This window comes from Manis javanica, chromosome 5, assembly GCF_040802235.1.
Source record: "Manis javanica isolate MJ-LG chromosome 5, MJ_LKY, whole genome shotgun sequence".
Taxonomy (NCBI): domain Eukaryota; kingdom Metazoa; phylum Chordata; class Mammalia; order Pholidota; family Manidae; genus Manis; species Manis javanica.
This window is the reverse complement of record NC_133160.1, coordinates 115,522,235-115,544,596: the sequence shown is the minus strand read 5'-3', so window position 1 is coordinate 115,544,596 and position 22,362 is coordinate 115,522,235. Positions and strand designations below refer to the sequence as shown.

The 22,362-nt window shown below is 40.7% G+C and overlaps 1 long non-coding RNA gene across 1 annotated transcript in view; it reads right to left on the bottom strand.

The window, feature by feature from the left end:
* The window catches only part of LOC140849386 (uncharacterized), a 138,665-nt gene extending 118,531 nt beyond the window's left edge, over positions 1-20,134 (bottom strand). Inside the window, exon 1 of the long non-coding RNA XR_012131131.1 lies at positions 20,045-20,134. This is a non-coding gene — a long non-coding RNA (uncharacterized lncRNA). The remainder of the gene's footprint in view (positions 1-20,044) is intronic.
* Between the last annotated feature and the right edge of the window lie 2,228 nt (positions 20,135-22,362).

Sequence of the window (22,362 nt, the reverse complement as noted above, 5' to 3'; positions counted from 1 at the left end):
TGGAGATCCTTTTATCTCTCTCTGCATCAGCTTCTATGCATTCCTGTTCTCTGGTTTCTATTCCATCAAAGGCCTCTTGCATATTATCCATTCTGCTTATAAATCCTTCCAGAGTTTGTTTCACTTCTGCAGTCTCCCTCCAGATGTCTGTAATCTCCCTCCGGACTTCATCCCTTAGCTCTTGCATATTTCTCTGCAGCTCTGTCAGCATGTTTTTGATTTTTATTTTGAATTCTTTTTCAGGGAAACTGGTTAGGTCTGTCTCTGCAGATCCTCTCTCAGGTGTTGTCTGAACTATTTTGGACTGGACTAAATTTTTTTGCCTTTTCATGGTGATAGCGGTGGCTATAGGCAGGTTGTGGGTTTGTCAGCTAGGAGAAGAAAGTCTTTTCCTGCTTGCTGGATGCTTTGCCCTTCTCCACTGCCTGTGTCAGTTACCAACACTCCTGGAGCAGCCACTGGGTTAGTCCCCTAAGCTGCTGTGGGCAGCGTCTCCATCAGAGCAGTGCGGAGCCCTGTGTGGAGTGGCAGGCATGCCAGGTGTGCTCCTCCATGATAGCAGAGCCCCTGTCGGGCAGCTGTGTGCCAGCAGTGACCTTTGAATCTGGCCCGGGCAGCTGTGCATTGGGCTGGGATTCCAGTTGGCTGCTGGGAGTAACATACAAACCTCGGCCCGGCATGTCCTGAGCGCCCCTCCGCCCTGATCCTGGTGGGAGGAGAGAGGTCTGAGCGGGAGGGAGAAGGAGCCCAGGACTGCTGAACACCCAGCCCCAGCCATCCGGACCAGAGCGCAGACACAGTGCATGCACAGGGCCCTGGATACTAGGAAAACAGGGCAGCAAGAATGGTGAGTGGATACCAGAGGCTGGCACCGGAGGACAAAAGAAAAGCAAGCGGCCATCTTTTTTGTTGTTGTTGTTGTTGTTGTTTTGTTGTGGTGAGTGCTTTTTGGAAGTCTTAAAGGGACAGGGACCCCAATACTAGGGAAACAGGGCAGCAAGACCAGTGAGCGGGTATCAGAGACTGGCGCCGGAGAACGAAAGAAACCCAAGCGGCCACCTTTTTTTTTTTTTCTTGTTTTTTTTGTTGTTGTTGCTTTGTTTTGGCGAGCACTTTTTGGAAGTCCTAAAGGGATAAGGACCCCAATACTAGGGAAACAGGGCAGGAAGTCTGGTGAGTGGGTGCCCGAGGCTGGTGCCAGAGAATAAAGAAAAACGAGCTGCCATTTTTTGTGTGTGTGTGTGGTCATTGTTTTGTTTTGGCGGGTGCTTTTTGGAAGTTTAAAAGGGGCAGGGCAGAACACTTAGTCCAGAGGTAAGGAATCCAGGGATCTCTGGGCACACTAATCCCCTGGGCTGCAGGGAGCACGGAGGCACCTTACGGAGATAAATAGCCTCCCAGCTGCTCCTCATCCAACGCAACTCCACCACTTTGGAGCAACAGCCTGAGCCAGGCCATGCCACAGAAACAGCGAGATAAACTCCATAACAGCCAGGCAGGTAGCAGAAGCCCTGTCTGTGCACAGCTACCCAGAACAAGCCACTAGAGGTCGCTATTCTGCCAGGAGAGGAAGGCCACAAACCAACAAAAAGGGAACTTCTTCCAGCCGTCACTAGTACCAGCCCTGCAAACTATTCCTATCATAATGAAAAGACAAAATTACATGCAAACCAAGATCACAGAGACAACACCAGAGAAGGAGACAGACCTAACCAGTCTTCCTGACAAAGAATTCAAAATAAAAATCATAAACATGCTGACAGAGATGCAGAGAAATATGCAAGAGAAATGGGATGAAGTCTGGGGGGAGATCACAGATGCCAGAAAGGAGATCACAGAAATGAAACAAACTCTGGAAGGATTTATAAGCAGATGGATAAGATGCAAGAGGCCATTAATGGAAATGAAACCAGAGAACAGGAGCGCATAGAAGCTGACACAGAGAGAGATAAAAGGACATCCAGGAATGAAAGAATATTAAGAGAACTGTGTGACCAATCCAAAAGGAACAATATCCATATTATAGGGGTACCAGAAGAAGAGACAGGAAAAGTGATGGAAAGTATCATGGAAGAAATAATTGCTGAAAACTTCCCCAAACTGGGGGAGGAAATAATCGAACAGACCACGGAAATACACAGAACCCCCAACAGAAAGGATCCAAGGAGGACAACACCAAGACACATAATAATTAAAATGGCAAAGATCAAGGACAAGGACAGAGTTTTAAAGGCAGTTAGAGAGAAAAAGGTCACCTATAAAGGAAAACCCATCAGGCTAACATCAGACTTCTCAACAGAAACCCTACAGGCCAGAAGAGAATGGCATGGTATATTTAATGCAGTGAAACAGAAGGGCCTAGAACCAAGGATACTGTATCCAGCAGAACTATCATTTAAATATGATGGTGAGATTAAACAATTCCCAGGCAAGCAAAAGCTGAGGGAATTTGCTTCACACAAACCACCTCTACAGGGCATCTTACAGGGACTGCTCTAGATGGGAGCACTCCTAGGAAGAGCACAGAACAAAACAGAGGAGGAGGAATAAGAAGGGAGAGAAGAAAAGAATCACCAGACAGCTCAATAAGCGAGCTAAGTTAGGCGGTAAGATACTAAAGAGGCTAACCTTGAACCTTTGGTAAACACGAATCTAAAGCCTGCAATGGCAATAAGTACATAACTTTCAATAGTCACCCTAAATGTAAATGGACTGAATGCACCAATCAAAAGACACAGAGTAACAGAATGGATAAAAAAGCAAGACCCATCTATATGCTGCTTACAAGAAACTCACCTCAAACCCAAAGACATGCACAAACTAAAAGTCAAGGGATGGAAAAACATACTTCAGGCAAACAACAGTGAGAAGAAAGCAGGGGTTGCAGTACTAATATCAGACAAAATAGACTTCAAAACAAAGAAAATAACAAGAGATAAAGAAGGATACTACATAATGATAAAGGGCTCAGTCCAACAAGAGGACATAACCATTCTAAATATATATGCACCCAACACAGGAGCACCAGCATATGTGAAACAAATACTAACAGCACTAAAGGTGGAAATAGACTGCAATGCATTCATTTTAGGAGACTTCAACACACCACTCACCCCAAAGGATAGATGCACCAGGCAGAAAATAAGCAAGGACATGGAAGCACTGAACAACACAGTAGAGCAGATGGACCTAATAGCCATCTATAGAACTCTACATCCAAAAGCAACAGGATATACATTCTTCTCAAGTTCACATGGAACATTCTGCAGAATAGACCACATACTAGCCCACAAAAAGAGCCTCAGCAAAATCTAAAATACTGAAATTCTACCAACCAATTTTTCAGACCACAAAGGTATGAAAGTAGAAATAAATTCTACAAAGAAAACAAAAAGGCTCACAAACACATGGAGGCTTAACAACATGCTCCTAAATAATCAATGGATCAATGAACAAATTAAAATAGAGATCAAGGAATATATAGAAACAAATGACAACAACACAAAGCCCCAACTTCTGTGGGATGCAGCGAAAGCAGTCCTAAGAGCAAAGTATATAGTGATCCAGGCACACTTGAAGAAGGAAGAACAAACCCGAATGAATAGTCTAACATCACAATTATCAAAATTGGAAAAAGAAGAACAAATGAGGCCTAAAGTCAGCAGAAGGAGGGACATAATAAAGATCAGAGAAGAAATAAACAAAATTGAGAAAAATAAAACAATAGCAAAAATCAATGAAACCAAGAGCTGGTTCTTCGAGAAAATAAACACAATAGATAAGCCTCTAGCCAAACTTATTAAGAGAAAAAGAGAATCAACACAAATCAAAAGAATCAGAAATGAGAATGGAAAAATCAAGACAGACTCCACAGAAATAAAAAGAATTATTAAAGACTACTATGAAAACCTATATGCCAAGAAGCTGGAAAACCTAGAAGAAATGGACAACTGCCTAGAAAAATACAACCTTCCAAGACTGACCCAGAAAGAAACAGAAAATCTAAACAGACCAATTACCAACAATGAAATTGAATCAATAATAAAAAAACTACCAAAGAACAAAACCCCCGGGCCAGATGGACTTACCTTGGAATTTTATCAGACATACAGAGAAGACATAATACCCATTCTCTTTAAAGTTTTCCAAAAAATAGAAGAGGAGGGAATATTCCCAAACTCATTCTATGAAGCCAACATTACCTTAATACCAAAACCAGGCAAAGACCCCACCAAAAAAAGAAAACTACAGACCAATATTCCTGATGAATGTAGATGCAAAAATACTTACTAAAATATTAGCAAACCAAATTCAAAAGTATATCAAAAGGATCATACACCATGACAAAGTGGGATTCATCCCAGGGATGCAAGGATGGTACAATATTCGAAAATCCATCAATATCATCCACCACATCAACAAAAAGAAGGAAAAAAACCACATGATCATCTCCATAGATGCTGAAAAAGCATTTGACAAAATTCAACATCCATTCATGATAAAAACTCTCAGCAAAATGGGAATAGAGGGCAAGTACCTCAACATAACAACGGCCATATATTAGAAACCCACAGCCAACATTATACTGAAAAGCGAGAAGCTGAAAGCTTTTCCTCTGAGATCAGGAACTAGACAGGGATGCCCACTCTCCCCACTGCTATTTAACATAGTACTGGAGGTGATAGCCATGGCAATCAGACAAAACAAAGAAATACAAGGAATCCAGAATGGTAAAGAAGAAGTTAAACTGTCACTATTTGCAGATGACATGATATTATACATAAAACATCCTAAAGATTCTGCCCCAAAACTACCAGAACTGATATCAGAATACAGCAAAGTTGCAGTATACAAAATTAACACACAGAAATCTGTAGCTTTCTTATACACTAACAATGAACCAATACAAAGAGAAATCAGGAAAACAATTCCATTCACAATTGCATCAAAAAGAATAAAATACCTAGGAATAAACCTAACCAAAGAAGTGAAGGACCTATACTCTGAAAACCACAAGTCACTCTTAAGAGAAATTAAAGGGGACACTAACAAATGGAAACTCATCCCATGCTCGTGGCTAAGAAGAATCAATATCGTCAGAATGGCCATCCTGCCCAAAGCAATATACAGATTTGATACAATCCCTCTCAAATTACCAGCAACATTCTTCAATGAATTGGAACAAATAATTCAAAAATTCATATGGAAACACCAAAGACCCCGAATAGCCAAAGCAATCCTGAAAAAGAAGAATAAAGTACGGGGGATCTCACTCCCCAACTTCAAGCTCTACTACAAAGCCATAGTAATCAAGACAATTTGGTACTGGCACAAGAACAGAGCCACAGACCAGTGGAACAGATTAGAGACCCCAGAAATTAACCCAAACATATATGGTCAATTAATATTTGATAAAGGAGCCATGGACATACAATGGCAAAATGACAGTCTCTTCAACAGATGGTGCTGGCAAAACTGGACAGCTACATGTAGGAGAATGAAACTGGACCATTGTCTAACCCCATATACAAAGGTAAACTCAAAATGGATCAAAGACCTGAGTGTAAGTCATGAAACCATTAAACTCTTGGAAAAAAACATAGGCAAAAACCTCTTAGACATAAACATGAGTGACCTCTTCTTGAACATATCTCCCCGGGCAAGGAAAACAACAGCAAAAATGAGCAAGTGGGACTACATTAAGCTGAAAAGCTTCTGTACAGCGAAAGACACCATCAATAGAACAAAAAGGAACCCTACAGTATGGGAGAATATATTTGAAAATGACACATCCGATAAAGGCTTGACATCCAGAATATATAAAGAGCTCACATGCCTCAACAAACAAAAAACAAATAACCCAATTAAAAAATGAGCAGAGGAACTGAACAGACAGTTCTCCAAAAAAGAAACACAGATGGCCAACAGACACATGAAAAGATGCTCCACATCACTAATTATCAGAGAAATGCAAATTAAAACTACAATGAGGTATCACCTCACACCAGTAGGGATAGCTGCCATCCAAAAGACAAACAACAACAAATGTTGGCGAGGCTGTGGAGAAAGGGGAACCCTCCTACACTGCTGGTGGGAATGTAAATTAGTTCAACCATTGTGGAAAGCAGTATGGAGGTTCATCAGAATGCTCAAAACAGACCTACCATTTGACCCAGGAATTCCACTCCTAGGAATTTACCCTAAGAACGCAGCAATCAAGTTTGAGAAAGACAGATGCACCCCTATGTTTATCGCAGCAGTATTTACAATAGCCAAGAATTGGAAGCAACCTAAATGTCCATCAGTAGATGAATGGTTAAAGAAGATGTGGTACATATACACAATGGAATACTACTCAGCCATAAGAAGAGGGCAAATCGTACCATTTGCAGCAACATGGATGGAGCTGGAGGGTATTATGCTCAGGGAAATAAGCCAAGCAGAGAAAGAGAAATACCAAATGATTTCACTCATCTGTGGAGTGTAAGAACAAAGGAAAAACTGAAGGAACAAAACAGCAGCAGAATCAGAGAACCCAAGAATGGACTAACAGGTACTAAAGGGAAAGAGATTGGGGAGGATGGGTGGGTAGAGAGGGATAAGCAGGGGGGGGGGAGAGGAAGAGGGATATTAAGATTAGCATGCATAGGTGGGGGAGAAAGGGGAGGGCTGTACAACACAGAGAAGACAAGTAGTGATTCTACAATATTTTGCTATGCTAATGGACAGTGACTGTAAGGGGGTTTATAGGGGGGACCTGTTATAGGGGAGAGCCTAGTAAACATAATATTCTTCATGTAAGTGTAGATTAAAGATAACAAAAATAAAAAGAAAGAAAGAGAAGGGGGATTACTCCCTGATAGGATAAAACGAACTGTAAATCAACAATTAATGCATGCTTTCAATATCCTTAATTTTGATCACTTAAAGGGTATCAGATGATCGGCTATAGATGTACACTTTTCTGATAATATTCCTTTCTCTTAAAAAAAAAGAAAAGCAGCGGAGCCAGGATGGTGGCATGGGTAGAGCAGTGGAAATCTCCTCCCAAAAACACATATAGCTATGAAAATATAACAAAGAAAAATCTTCCTAAAATAGAGACCACAGAACACAGGACAACATCCAGACCACATCCACACCTGCAAGAACCCAGCGCCTTGCGAAGGGGGTAAGATACAAGCCCTGGCCCGGCGGGACACGAGCGCCCCTCCCCCCAGCTCCCAGCGGGTGGAAAGAAAACCGGAGCGGTTTTTTTTTGGCGAGTACTTTTTGGAAGCCTTAAAGGGATGGGCCCCCGTTGCTAGGGAGGCAGGGTGGCGGGACCGGTGAGCAGGTGCCTGGGACCGGCGCCTGAGGACAAAGAATATCCCGCGTTTCTCCCTGTGGGACCGGCGGGCGGGAGCCTGAGACCGGCGCCTGAGGACAGAGGAAATCGGGCATTTTTCCCCTTTTTTTTTTCTCTTTTTGTCGAGCGCTTTTTGGAAGCCTTAAAGGGACAGGGACCCCGGTGCTAGGGAGGCAGGGCGGCGGGACTGGTGAGCGGGTGCCTGGGACCGGCACCTGAGGACAAAGAACATCCCGCGTTTTTCCCTGTGGGACCGGTGGGCGGGTGCCTGAGACCGGCACCTGAGGACGGAGGAAATCGCGCGTTTTTCCCCTTTTTTTCTCTCTTTTTGGCGAGTGCTTTTTGGAAGCCTTAAAGGGACAGGGACCCTGGTGCTAGGGAGGCAGGGAAGCGGGACTGGTTAGCGGGTGCCTGGGAACAGCGCCTGAGGACAAAAAAAAAAAATCGCGTGTTTTTTCCTTTTTTTTTCTTTCTGTTCCCTCTCTCATTGTTGCTGTTGTTGTTTTGGTTTGGAGAGTGCTTTTTGGAAGTCTTAAAGGGGCAGGATAGGTCACTTAGACCAGAGGCAGGGAATCTGGAGATCTCTGAGCACTCTAACCCCTGGGCAGCACTCTAACCTCCCGGCCACTCCCCCTCCAATGGGGCTCCACCAGTGTGGAGGAACAGCCCCAGCCAGGCCAAGCCCACAGCAACAGCGGAGATAAACCCCATAGCAACTGGGCAGGAAGCAGAAGACCTGTCAGCGCACAGCTACCCAGCACAAGCCACTAGAGGTCGCTATTCTCCCAGGAGAAGGCCACAAACCAACAAGAAGGGAAGCTCTTCCAGCAGTCACTTGTACCAGCTCTGCAAACTATCTCTATCACCATGAAAACGCAAAACTACAGGCAGACAAAGATCACAGACACAACACCTGAGAGGGAGACAGACCTAACTAGTCCTCCTGAAAAAGAATTCAAAATAAAAATCATGAACATGCTGACAGAGATGCAGAGAAAAATGCAAGAGCAATGGGATGAGATGCAGAGAAAAATGCAAGAGCAGTGGGATGAGATGCAGAGAAAAATGCAAGAGCAGTGGGATGAAGTCCGGAAGGAGATCACAGATGTCAGGAAGGAGATCACAGAAGTGAAACAATCCCTGGAAGGATTTATAAGCAGAATGGATAAGATGCAAGAGGCCATTGAAGGAATAGAAGCCAGAGAACAGGAACGTATAGAAGCTGACATAGAGAGAGATAAAAGGATCTCCAGGAATGAAACAACACTAAGAGAAATATGTGACCAAACCAGAAGGAATAATATTCGTATTATAGGGATACCAGAAGAAGAAGAAAGAGGAAAAGGGATAGAAAGTCTCTTTGAAGAAATAATTGCTGAAAACTTCCCCAAACTGGGGGAGGAAATAATCGAACAGACCATGGAATTACACAGAACTCCCAACAGAAAGGATCCAAGGAGGACAACACCAAGACACATAGTAATTAAAATGGCAAGGATCAAGGACAAGGAAAGAGTTTTAAAGGCAGCTAGAGAGAAAAAGGTCACCTATAAAGGAAAACCCATCAGGCTAACATCAGACTTCTTGACAGAAACCCTACAGGCCAGAAGAGAATGGCATGATATACTTAATGCAATGAAACAGAAGGGCCTTGAACCAAGGATACTGTATCCAGCACGACTATCATTTAAATATGATGGCGGGATTAAACAATTCCCAGACAAGCAAAAGCTGAGGGAATTTGCTTCCCATAAACCACCTCTAAAGGGCATCCTACAGGGACTGCTCTAGATGGGAGCACCCCTAAAAAGAGCACAGAACAAAACACACAACATATGAAGAATGGAGGAGGAGGAATAAGAAGGGAGAGAAGAAAAGAATCTCCAGACAGTGTATATAACAGCTCAACAAGCGAGCTAAGTTAGGCAATAAGATACTAAAGAAGCTAACCTTGAACCTTTGGTAACCATGAATCTAAAACCTGCAATGGCAATAAGTACATATCTCTCAATAGTCACCCTAAATGTAAATGGACTTAATGCACCAATCAAAAGACATAGAGTAATAGAATGGATAAAAAAGCAAGACCCATCTATATGCTGCTTACAAGAAACTCACCTTAAACCCAAAGATAAGCATAGACTAAAAGTCAATGGATGGAAAAACATATTTCAGGCAAACAACAGTGAGAAGAAAGCAGGGGTTGCAGTACTAATATCAGACAAAATAGACTTCAAAACAAAGAAAGTAACAAGAGATAAAGAAGGATACTACATAATGATAAAGGGCTCAGTCCAACAAGAGGATATAACCATTCTAAATACATATGCACCCAATACAGGAGCACCAGCATATGTGAAGCAAATACTAACAGAACTAAAGAGGGAAATAGACTGCAATGCATTCATTGTAGGAGACTTCAACACACCACTCACCCCAAAGGAGAGATCCACTGGGCAGAAAATAAGTAAAGACACACAGGCACTGAAAAACACACTAGAACAGATGGACCTAATAGACACCTATAGAACTCTACATCCAAAAGCAACAGGATATACATTCTTCTCAAGTGCACATGGAACATTCTCCAGAATAGACCACATACTAGCTCACAAAAAGAGCCTCAGTAAATTCCAAAATATTGAAATTCTTCCAACCAATTTTTCAGACCACAAAGGTATGAAAGTAGAAATAAATTCTACAAAGAAAACAAAAAGGCTCACAAACACATGGAGGCTTAACAACATGCTACTAAATAATGGATCAATGGAGCACCAGCATATGTGAAGCAAATACTAACAGAACTAAAGAGGGAAATAGACTGCAATGCATTCATTGTAGGAGACTTCAACACACCACTCACCCCAAAGGATAGATCCACCGGGCAGAAAATAAGTAAAGACACACAGGCACTGAAAAACACACTAGAACAGATGGACCTAATAGACACCTATAGAACTCTACATCCAAAAGCAACAGGATATACATTCTTCTCAAGTGCACATGGAACATTCTCCAGAATAGACCACATACTAGCTCACAAAAAGAGCCTCAGTAAATTCCAAAATATTGAAATTCTTCCAACCAATTTTTCAGACCACAAAGGTATGAAAGTAGAAATAAATTCTACAAAGAAAACAAAAAGGCTCAGAAACACATGGAGGCTTAACAACATGCTACTAAATAATGGATCAATGAACAAATCAAAATAGAGATCAAGGAATATATAGAAACAAATGACAACAACAACACTAAGCCCCAACTTCTGTGGGATGCAGCGAAAGCAGTCTTAAGAGGAAAGTATATAGCAATCCAGGCACACTTGAAGAAGGAAAAACAATCCCAAATGAATAGTCTAACATCACAATTACTAAAACTGGAAAAAGAAGAACAAATGAGGCCTAAAGTCAGCAGAAGGAGGGACATAATAAAGATCAGAAAAGAAATAAATAAAATTGAGAAGAATAAAACAATAACAAAAATCAACGAAACCAAGAGCTGGTTCTTCGAGAAAATAAACAAAATAGATAAGCCTCTAGCCCAACTTATTAAGAGAAAAAGAGAGTCAACACAAATCAACATAATCAGAAATGAGAATGCAAAAATCACGAGAGACTCCACAGAAATACAAAGAATTATTAAAGACTACTATGAAAACCTATATGCCAACAAGCTGGAAAACCTAGAAGAAATGGACAACTTCCTAGAAAAATACAACCTCCCAAGACTGACCAAGGAAGAAACACAAAAGTTAAACAAACCAATTATGAGCAAAGAAATTGAAACAGTAATCAAAAAACTACCCAAGAACAAAACCCCGGGGCCGGACGAATTTACCTCGGAATGTTATCAGACACACAGAGAAGACATAATACCCATTCTCCTTAAAGTGTTCCACAAAATAGAAGAAGAGGGAATACTCCCAAACTCATTCTATGAGGCCAACATCACCCTAATACCAAAACCAGGCAAAGACCCCACCAAAAAAGAAAATTACAGACCAATATCCCTGATGAATGTAGATGCAAAAATACTCAATAAAACATTAGCAAACAGAATTCAACAGTATATCAAAAGGATCATACACCATGACCAAGTGGGGTTCATCCCAGGGATGCAAGGATGGTACAACATTCGAAAATCCATCAACATCATCCACCACATCAACAAAAAGAAAGACAAAAACCACATGATCATCTCCATAGATGCTGAAAAAGCATTTGACAAAATTCAACATCCATTCATGATAAAAACTCTCAGCAAAATGGGAATAGAGGGCAAGTACCTCAACATAATAAAGGCCATATATGATAAACCCACAGCCGGCATTATACTGAACAGCGAGAAGCTAAAAGCATTTCCTCTGAGATCGGGAACCAGACAGGGATGCCCACTCTCCCCACTGTTGTTTAACATACTAATGGAGGTCCTAGCCACGGCAATCAGACAAAACAAAGAAATACAAGGAATCCAGATTGGTAAAGAAGAAGTTAAACTGTCAGTATTTGCAGATGATATGATACTGTACATAAAAAACCCTAAAGACTCCACTCCAAAACTACTAGAACTGATATCGGAATACAGCAAAGTTGCAGGATACAAAATTAACACACAGAAATCTGTAGCTTTCCTATACACTAACAACGAATCAACAGAAAGAGAAATCAGGAAAACAATTCCATTCACCATTGCATCAAAAAGAATAAAATACCTAGGAATAAACCTAACCAAAGAAGTGAAAGACTTATACTCTGAAAACTACAAGTCACTCTTAAGAGAAATTAAAGGGGACACTAATAAATGGAAACTCATCCCATGCTCATGGCTAGGAAGAATTAATATCGTCAAAATGGCCATCCTGCCCAAAGCAATATACAGATTTGATGCAATCCCTCTCAAATTACCAGCAACATTCTTCAATGAATTGGAACAAATAATTCAAAAATTCATATGGAAACACCAAAGACCCCGAATAGCCAAAGCAATCCTGAAAAAGAAGAATAAAGTACGGGGGATCTCACTCTCCAACTTCAAGCTCTACTACAAAGCCATAGTAATCAAGACAATTTGGTACTGGCACAAGAACAGAGCCACAGACCAGTGGAACAGATTAGAGACCCCAGAAATTAACCCAAACATATATGGTCAATTAATATTTGATAAAGGAGCCATGGACATACAATGGCAAAATGACAGTCTCTTCAACAGATGGTGCTGGCAAAACTGGACAGCTACATGTAGGAGAATGAAACTGGACCATTGTCTAACCCCATATACAAAGGTAAACTCAAAATGGATCAAAGACCTGAGTGTAAGTCATGAAACCATTAAACTCTTGGAAAAAAACATAGGCAAAAACCTCTTAGACATAAACATGAGTGACCTCTTCTTGAACATATCTCCCCGGGCAAGGAAAACAACAGCAAAAATGAGCAAGTGGGACTACATTAAGCTGAAAAGCTTCTGTACAGCGAAAGACACCATCAATAGAACAAAAAGGAACCCTACAGTATGGGAGAATATATTTGAAAATGACACATCCGATAAAGGCTTGACATCCAGAATATATAAAGAGCTCACATGCCTCAACAAACAAAAAACAAATAACCCAATTAAAAAATGAGCAGAGGAACTGAACAGACAGTTCTCCAAAAAAGAAACACAGATGGCCAACAGACACATGAAAAGATGCTCCACATCACTAATTATCAGAGAAATGCAAATTAAAACTACAATGAGGTATCACCTCACACCAGTAAGGATAGCTGCCATCCAAAAGACAAACAACAACAAATGTTGGCGAGGCTGTGGAGAAAGGGGAACCCTCCTACACTGCTGGTGGGAATGTAAATTAGTTCAACCATTGTGGAAAGCAGTATGGAGGTGCATCAAAATGCTCAAAACAGACCTACCATTTGACCCAGGAATTCCACTCCTAGGAATTTACCCTAAGAACGCAGCAATCAAGTTTGAGACAGATGCACCCCTATGTTTATCGCAGCACTATTTACAATAGCCAAGAATTGGAAGTAACCTAAATGTCCATTGGTAGATGAATGGATAAAGAAGATGTGGTACATATACACAATGGAATACTACTCAGCCATAAGAAGTGGAAAAATCCAACCATTTGAAGCAACATGGATGGAGCTGGAGAGTATTATGCTGAGCGAAATAAGCCAAGCCGAGAAAGAGAAATACCAAATGATTTCACTCATCTGAGGAGTATAGGAACAAAGGAAAAACTGAAGGAACAAAACAGCAGCGGAATTACAGAACCCAAAAATGGACTAACAGGTACCAAAGGGAAAGGAACTGGGGAGGATGGGTGGGCAGGGAGGGATAAGGTGGGGGAGAAGAAGGGGGATATTAAGATTAGCATGCATGGGGGGAGGGAGAAAGGGGAGGGTGGGCTGCACAACACAGAGAGGACAAGTAGTGACTCTACAACATTTTTCTAAGCTGATGGACAGTAACCTTAATGTGGTTGTTAGGGGGGACCTGATATAGGGGAGAGCATAGTAAACATAGTATTCTTCATGTAAGTGTAGATTAAATATTAAAAAAAAAAAAGAAAGAAAGAAAAGGGGGATTACTCCTTGACAGGATAAAAGTATTGGTAAATCAAAGATCAACGCATGCTTTAAATATCCTTAATGTTGATCACTTAAAGGGTGTCAGATGATCAGCTATGGAGGTACTCTTTTCTGATAATATTCCTTTCTCTTAATTAAAAAAAAAAAAGCAGTTATTGTGTGCTGACCTCCAATGAGTTCTGCACAGTGGTATAGAGGGCATGTCAATGTGTGGGCAAAGGGTCTGTTTGTTTCTATGCAGAAGATCAAGGCCTAGCTTGGATACCCAGAAAATGAACTAAGATACGATATGAGGAGGAGCTTCCGGCATCAGCACTCTCTGGAGGACTTGTGCCAGGGGATGATCATCAAAAAGCCTCCATAGGTATCTGGACGATGCTGCGGTTGTGGCTGCATCCAGCCCACCGTCTCCTGGACTTGCCATAGGAATGAGGAGGGAGATGTTTAGGCTGGCATGTGCATACAGTGAGACAACGAATTTGACCAGATCTGTACTGTTGGAACTCAACCAGGAGTTGGGAGGGGTGCAAGTTGTAGCACTCCAAAATCTCATGACTATAGACTATTTATGGTTAAAAGAACATATGGGATGTGAATAGATCCCAGAAATGGGCTGCTTTAATTTGTCTGATGGTTCAAGTACAGTTGGACAATATCCATCATATCATAGATAAATTTTCACAAATGCCTAGGGTGCCTAAATGGTTTTCTTGGCTTCACTGGAGATGGATGGTAATTATAGATTTGCTTTGTTTATGTCACCGTATTCCTATTATGTTAATATGTGTGTGCAAATTAGTTAGTAGTTTAAAACCTATACATACTTAAGCTACTATACAAGAAGATATGTCAAAGAAATAATCAATCCTCCCATGTTTCCTTCATATGCAACATCTATAGCTTTTCTTCTTCCTTCCTAATTACAACCCTTAAATAGAATTCGTGCCTCATATCGAATTTACCGAGTATCATAATTCCTCCAGGTGGTAAAGATACCTCGAGACAAGTGCTGGGCATAGAAGCCACAGGGCATAAATCTGCAAAGAAGTAAAAAGCTAACCTTTTCAAACAATATGGCTTCTCTCTCACTTACCAACTTTACATTTCCCTGTATGGCCCTGGAAGATGACTGGTTAGCCAGAGACGGGTAAGATTCCTCAAGGGAGGAACAACCTAAGACAGGCACAGTCGCAGGGGGGCCATCAGGTGAGAATTTGGGGATCAACAGAGGTGAGGCTCAGAACCTCACCCCCCCTGCTTTGAGAGAAATCTTCTGCATCCATGGATGTCTTGCTGCCCTTGTCTAGCCTGGATTAATACTTAGTCCATAGGCACACACCTGATCATCTGATCATCTACATTTGCCCTCTTACAGCACTAAACTATGTTTTCTACCTTTATCTTGCATCTACCTACCACTTCAGCATTTTATTAAAAATAAAAATAATAATAATAATAGGAGAAATGTGGGATCAACATATAAATCAAGTACAAAAATCAAACGAATATTCATATTTGACCTGATTGCTTATAGGTCATAATGCATGATCAAAACCGAAAGTTTCTGTGATGAATGCCCTTGTACTGTTCACCATGTAAGAATTTATTCACTATGTAAGAATTCGTTCACCATGTAAGAACTTGTTCGTTATGCTTCAGAAGATTGGAGACTTACGAGATTTAGGCTTGAGATGGATTAATGATTGTACATTGAGCATTGAGCCCCCTATACTGAATTTTATTGTTGTTAACAACCATTTGACCAATAAATATGAGAGATGCCCTCTCAAAAAAAAAAAAGAAATAGTTGCAGGTGAGATGAAAAAAAAAAAAAAAAAAAAGGAAAAGCAGTTCCTGTGTGGTGACCTCCAATGAGTTCTACACAGTGGTATAAAGGGCATATCAAAGTGTGGGCAAAGGGTCTGTTTGTGTTTATACAGAGGATCAAAGCCTAATTTGGCTACCCAGAAAATGAACTAAGATATGATATGAAGAAGAACTTCCAAAATCAGCACTCTCTGGAAGAGACATACCAGAAGATGATCATCAAAAAACCTCAACAAAGATCCAGGCAATGCTGCAGTTGTAGCTGCATTCATCCCACCGGTTCCTGGACTTGCCATTGGAATGAAGAAGGAGATATCTAATCTGGCCTGTGCATACAGTAAAACAACAAATTTGACTGGATCTATACTGTTGGAACTCAACCAAGAAATAGGAGAAGTGCAAGTTGTAGCACTCCATAATCTTACAACTACAGACTATCTTCTGTTAAAAGAACATATGGGATGTGAACAGCTCCCAGGAATGGGTTGTTTGAATTTGTCTGATTTCTCTCAGACTGTTGAAGTACAGTTGGACAATATCCATCATATCATAGACAAATTTTCACAAATGCCTAGGGTGCCTAACTGGTTTTCTTGGCTTCACTGGAGATGGCTGGTAATTATAGATCTGCTTTGGTTTTGTAACTGTATTCCTATTATGTTAATGTGTGTGTGCAATTTAATTAGTAGTTTAAAACCTATACGTGCTTACGTTACTCTACAAGAAGATATGTCAAAGAAATAATCAATCTTCCCATGTTTTCTTCCATCTGCTACCTCTATAGCCTTTCTTCTTCTTTCCTAATTACAACCCTTAAATAGAATTCGTGCCTCATATTGAATTCTCCAAGTATCATAATTCCTCCAAGTGGTAAAGATACCTCAAGACAAATGCTGGGCATAGAAGCCACAGGGCATAAATCTGCAAAGAAGCAAAAAGCTAACCTTTTCAAACAATATGGCTTCTCTCTCACTTACCAACTTTACATTTCCCTGTATGGCCCCAGAAGATGACTGGTTAGCCAGAGACGGGTAAGATTCCTCAAGGGAGGAACAACCTAAGACAGGCACAGTCGCAGGGGGGGCCATCAGGTGAGAAATTGGGGATCAACAGAGGTGAGGCTTAGAACCTCACCCCCCCTGTTTTGAGAGAAATCTTCTGCATCCATGGATGAATTACTGCCCTTGTCTAGCTTGGATTAACACATAGTCTACAGGCACACACCTGGTCATCTACATTTGCTCTCTTACAACACTAAACTAGGTTATCTACCTTTATCTTGCATCTACCTACCACTTCAGCATCTTATTTAAAAATAATAATAATAATAATAATAAAGGGAGAAATGTGGGATTTACATATAAATCCAGTATAAAAATCAAATGAATATTCATATTTGACCTGATTGTTTATAGTTCATAATGTGTGATCAAAACCGAAAGTTTCTGTGATGATTGCCCTTGTACTGTTCACCATGTAAGAACTTATTCACTATGTAAGAATTTGTTCACCATGTAAGAACTTGTTCGTTATGCTTTAGAAGATTGGAGACTGACGAGAATTAGGCTGGGGGTGGATTAGTGATTGTGCGTTGAGCATTGACTCCCCTATACAGAATTTTATTGTTGTTAACAACCATTTGATCAATAAATATGAGAGATGCCCTCTCAAAAAAAAAAATGGGTTAATTGTGTGGAGGCAGGAAAAAAAGAAAGGGAAGGAGGGAGCAAACACTCCATAAACCTTCAGATGGAGGTACACTTTCCCAGGCCTCCCCAAGTGCTCACAAGAATACACAGACACCAGTGTTGTGGAATGAAGTTTCATCAGATATGAAAAGCATCCCATTTTTAAATTCTCTCTTTTAAGAAAGACAAGTTGTAGGTCAATTCGAGACAAGTCTGGGTGTTAGAACTTGGTACAAGGCATCACTGAAAACCAATTCTCCATTTTGTGTCTGACTACACTTTTAGAGGATGGCACTGATTATGATTTTGGACTGAAAAACCATAATTATAAATTCAATTTTCTGTAATGATGGTCTATTACTGATAGGGTTTTTATGAGGATTCCATAAGATCTTAATGCAATAATCCCTTTAAGCACTTAGCACAGTACCTCACCCATAATAAGAGCTCAAAAATAATAACTATGGTTATTATTTATGGGGTTCAATAATTTTGCATGTTTCAAAACTGCAATAATTTTGAGTGCAAGTCAAACATGTCTTCTACTCAAGAGCTGAGATCAGACTGGGAAAGTTACTGATGGGTGATACACATTTATGTGCAACATTTATCAAGGTTGTATTTTTTGTGTGTGATTATTTGATTGATATCTCTCTCCCTCACTAGACTGTAATGTCCATGAAGGCAGGGACTTGTCAATTTTTCGATGCCCAGGACTTCACAAAAATGCCCGGAGCCTGGGAAATACTCAATAAATATTTGCTGAAATAATTGGTTCACTTATTTGAAAATATTCCAGGTACTGTGGTAGAAACCAGGGATACAAAGATGTCTCAAAGAAAGTCTTCTGCCATCAGTGAACTCTAGCCTAGTTGGCAAGTCCCTAAATCAAACTGATGATAGCAGTAGAGCAAAGTAAGTGTTATGAGAATCATTCACGTGGAATGTCGTAGGAAAATATAAGAGCAGCCTCTAACTAGTCAGGAGGGGAGAGTTAGGAAAAGCTTTTCAGAGGGGACAGTTGAGATAATCTCAAAATAGGCAAGAAAAAGAGAAAGAACAGTTCAGAAAGAACAAGAAACACAAAAATGAGAAAGTAAAGGCAAATTTTTTGGTGTAATTGGGGAAGTATCTGCAAGAAAGAGTGGCAAGAAACAAAGTGGAGAAGTATAGGAGAAATCAGTGTATGTATTATGAACCATGTTAAAGATTTTGAATTTAATCATGCAGACAATCTGGAGATGTTGAAGGATTTAAGCTGAGGATTAAACTGAGAGCATTGAAAATCTGAAATATGAGTGTGATGGATTAGATTCCAATGGTGTCCTCCAATTTTAGAAATCTTGTTTCTGAAATGTTGAAAGTTAACATTTAATACTCAAATGCAGTGACTATATGGATTAGTTTGAGTAGACTAAGCTACTATTACAAACGGAACCAAAATGTAATGGCAGCAGAGGTTCATTATGGACTCGGACAGCAGCCCAGGGCAGGTGCTCCTGATTGCCTCGTGGAGGAAAGAAAAGCTCTGCTCCTCACAATCATTCTAGGGCAGCCAGCCTCTGCTGTATCTGACCCATAGCTTCCAAGGACACTCTGGTCTTCATATCACCATTCCCTCCTTCGTGAATGGGTTACAGCACAAAGAAGCACCCTATAGGCGGCTCTGTGAGTCAGATCTAGAAATGGCAGCTCACTTCCATTCACTAGGACCCACTGGCTTGAATCAAGTCACTTGACCACATTTAATTGCAAATAAGGCTGGGAATTGTAGTCTACCTATTTGCTTAGGCAGTCTCCATCACACTATTTTAACTTACGATTTGGGGTATATTTGTACTCTCTTTCCCATGGGTGATTTTGTATTTCATCTTATTTTCTCTTTTAATTATCTTAGAATTTGTACCTTTCATTAAAAGACATCTTAAATTCATTTTAAAAGACTGTAGAATGCAAATTATAAGTCAAACAATAATCATCAATTTGGTTAATATCAACAAGGGTATATAGTATCTTACAGTTCACAGAGGGCTTTCACACTCCTTAATTTGTTTTTTCAGAGTAACTTTTTTTTGTTAGCAGGAAATCATTATTACCACTATTTTTTAAATATAGGTGTGGCTCAGGGGGGTAAATTATTTACCTGAGGTTACCCAATTACACTCATTCTAACAGATATTTAAATGTGGAAAACACATAATTGTCCTTGAAATCCATCTAAAAATGTAAAAGCTTTTTTTCCCAATCTTTTTAAGAACATTTTTCTTGATTGAAAAATCAAGGACAATACTCATCCAGAGCTCATGGTGAGGTTCATACTGAAACCTTTAGGTTCACATAACTCAGCAAATCTCACCTCAACCACAAATGCACAGAGAAACCACTGGTAACAATACTTCAGACTTCATCTGAGCTCACTATCTTCACTGTCTAGATAAAAACATTCACAGAAGAGAGAAAGAGGGTTCTTGGAGCATAGATACCAGCACTTAGCTAAAGGGGTTTAGATGGTATGTTAGTTTCCTAGGACCTCTTAACAAAGTACCTCAAAATGAATGTCTTAAACAACAAATGTCTTGTCTCACAGTTCTGGAGGTGAGAAGTTTGAGATCAAGGTGTTGGCAGGGCCATACTTCCTCTGATGGAGCTAGGGACGGATCTGTTCCCAGCCTTTCTCCTGGCTTCTGGTAGTTGTTTTGGCTTGTGGACATCAATCTTCACCAACCTATGAGACAATCAATTTCTTATTTGCTCACCTTCAGCCTAAGTTTAGTCAATGATATAAAGACCTATATATTGGGGAATTAGCAACCTGCAAAGAAATGAAGAGAGCCTTCCTATGCCCAAGAAGGAGTTAGAAAGTGTGGCAATAGAAAGAAACCAACAAAATATTCCAAGTGCTCAAGCCAAGTAAGTTCCACCCTTTAGAACTTTGACCAGCATCTGGCATGCTGCTCCCCTCTGCCCTCTCTGGGAAAGTGAACAATGTGTCAGTCCCCCACATCTATGGAAGTTTCTCATTTGTCTCCACTGAGCAGTGTTCTTCCCGTGAGGTCATGCTCAGCTCCTATCGTTATTCCAAATGACTTTTCAATCCTTTTGGCACCTTTTATGGATTTCAACTGTGGGCCTGTAAAAACCAAACTAAACATGAGATACAGTACAGAGACCTCAGCTGTTTCATAGAAAAGCATTTCTTCCTTTGCATTTCTTCCTCCCTTTTCCCCAGTCCAACCCAACTTTCCCTCCCAACCTGTTCCTAACACCCCAAAGGAAAAAGGAGGAACAGAGTGTAAAACATTTCTACCATTCACCAGAGCACTGGCAAGGTGTTGCTTCTTTGAAAACTTGTGCCCCAGTACTTTGCACACTGAACCCTCTACTGTGTCATTTTCCTGATGGCTTGTCACACTTGCCCAGCCAATATCTGTGGGGTGCCTGACTTTACAGTTAGAGGAGATGGAGAGTATGTGTTTTTAAAAAAAAGAAGAGGAAGAAAATCTTCTTCATTTGAAAGCATCTGATAGGAAGTTCACCTCAAACTTTCACACGCCTTTCTCTTCCCCAACCACTTCAGGACTCTGTCAAAATTAACTGGAACCACCTCTGGTCCAGTTGAGGCATATTTGTCAGCTTCAGGGGTTGAATGGTGACAACTTAGTAAAAATTTGCTTTTCTCTGCAAATTGCCAAGGCAATGGTGTTTCTTGGCCAATTAAAAAGTCAGGTGATGCCCAAGTAAACTACAGCAGATTCTTGTCTAAGATTCTCAGCCAAGAGCCAAAGCAAGATGCTGCCAAAGGCTCCTGGTCCTGCATCTCCTGCTGAAAAATGCTCCTATCATGAGATTGATATTCCAGGACTATTTCTTCTAGAAAAGGATGAGAGTTGGGACAAAAAATTCGGAGGGTTATCTGGTAAAAGGCAGAGAAGGAAGATAAGAAGAGAGGGTAATTGTCTAGTAGACACGGTGAGTCCATGAAGACAATCTTCACAAATGCCAAATTGGGCAGCAGTTGTATAACATTACTGCACCCAGATGTGCACAGGCTGTATTGATGTTACTCTGCAAAGAGGATCTTCCCTGTCATCTTTATTTCAGTTCTCATCCAGTTACCTCCACTATGTTGCATGGTATCACCAGTAAATTGTATTAACCCCAGACCAGGGGATGACTAGCCTCTCTCAGCTTCCATAGCCATTCTATCACAATTTTGTCAATGAAAGCTCCTAAGTAAATATCTCTCAGATAACATCCCTTTTTCTTCACAGCCACTCCCATTAGTCTAACTCAAACCAATCAGTATCTCCTTTCAGCTGGATTAATGACAATGGTCTCTTTTCTCTTCCTATCTCCCCACCCCCCCAACTCCCCCAATTTGCTGTAGTCTTTTTCCAATCTATTCTATAATCAGGATGGTCTTTCATAAATACAAACATACACATAGCATTCCACTGCTTAAAATTCTACATGGCTTCCTGCTAGTTAACAAGAAAGTACAAACTCTCACCATGGCCTTTGGGTCCCTGCCTCTCTGCCTTCTGCATAACTCTCTGGTTTCTTCTCTTCCTGACCTCCTCCTCACCTCCCACTCTGCTCTTTAAGCTCTCTTCTGGCTTAATATCTTCCCATCCTCTTGTGGGTAAAATTCCAATATTTTCAGAATCTCTCACCAGGCTTTAGTGCATCTCCATATCAATAGGAGTTTCCAACGGGAGGAGAGAAGTCCATCTCTGTATCAATAGGTAATTACATGGTGGGTGAATGAGGGCTTATCTAGACTGGAGAGGTTGGGTGGAGCTCTCTTCTTCTGCAGCTGGTTTGAGAGAGATGCAGGACAACTGCTTGTAAGAAATAAACAGGTTTCTCCCACTTTATTTCTCCCTTTGACTGATTTTGGTTT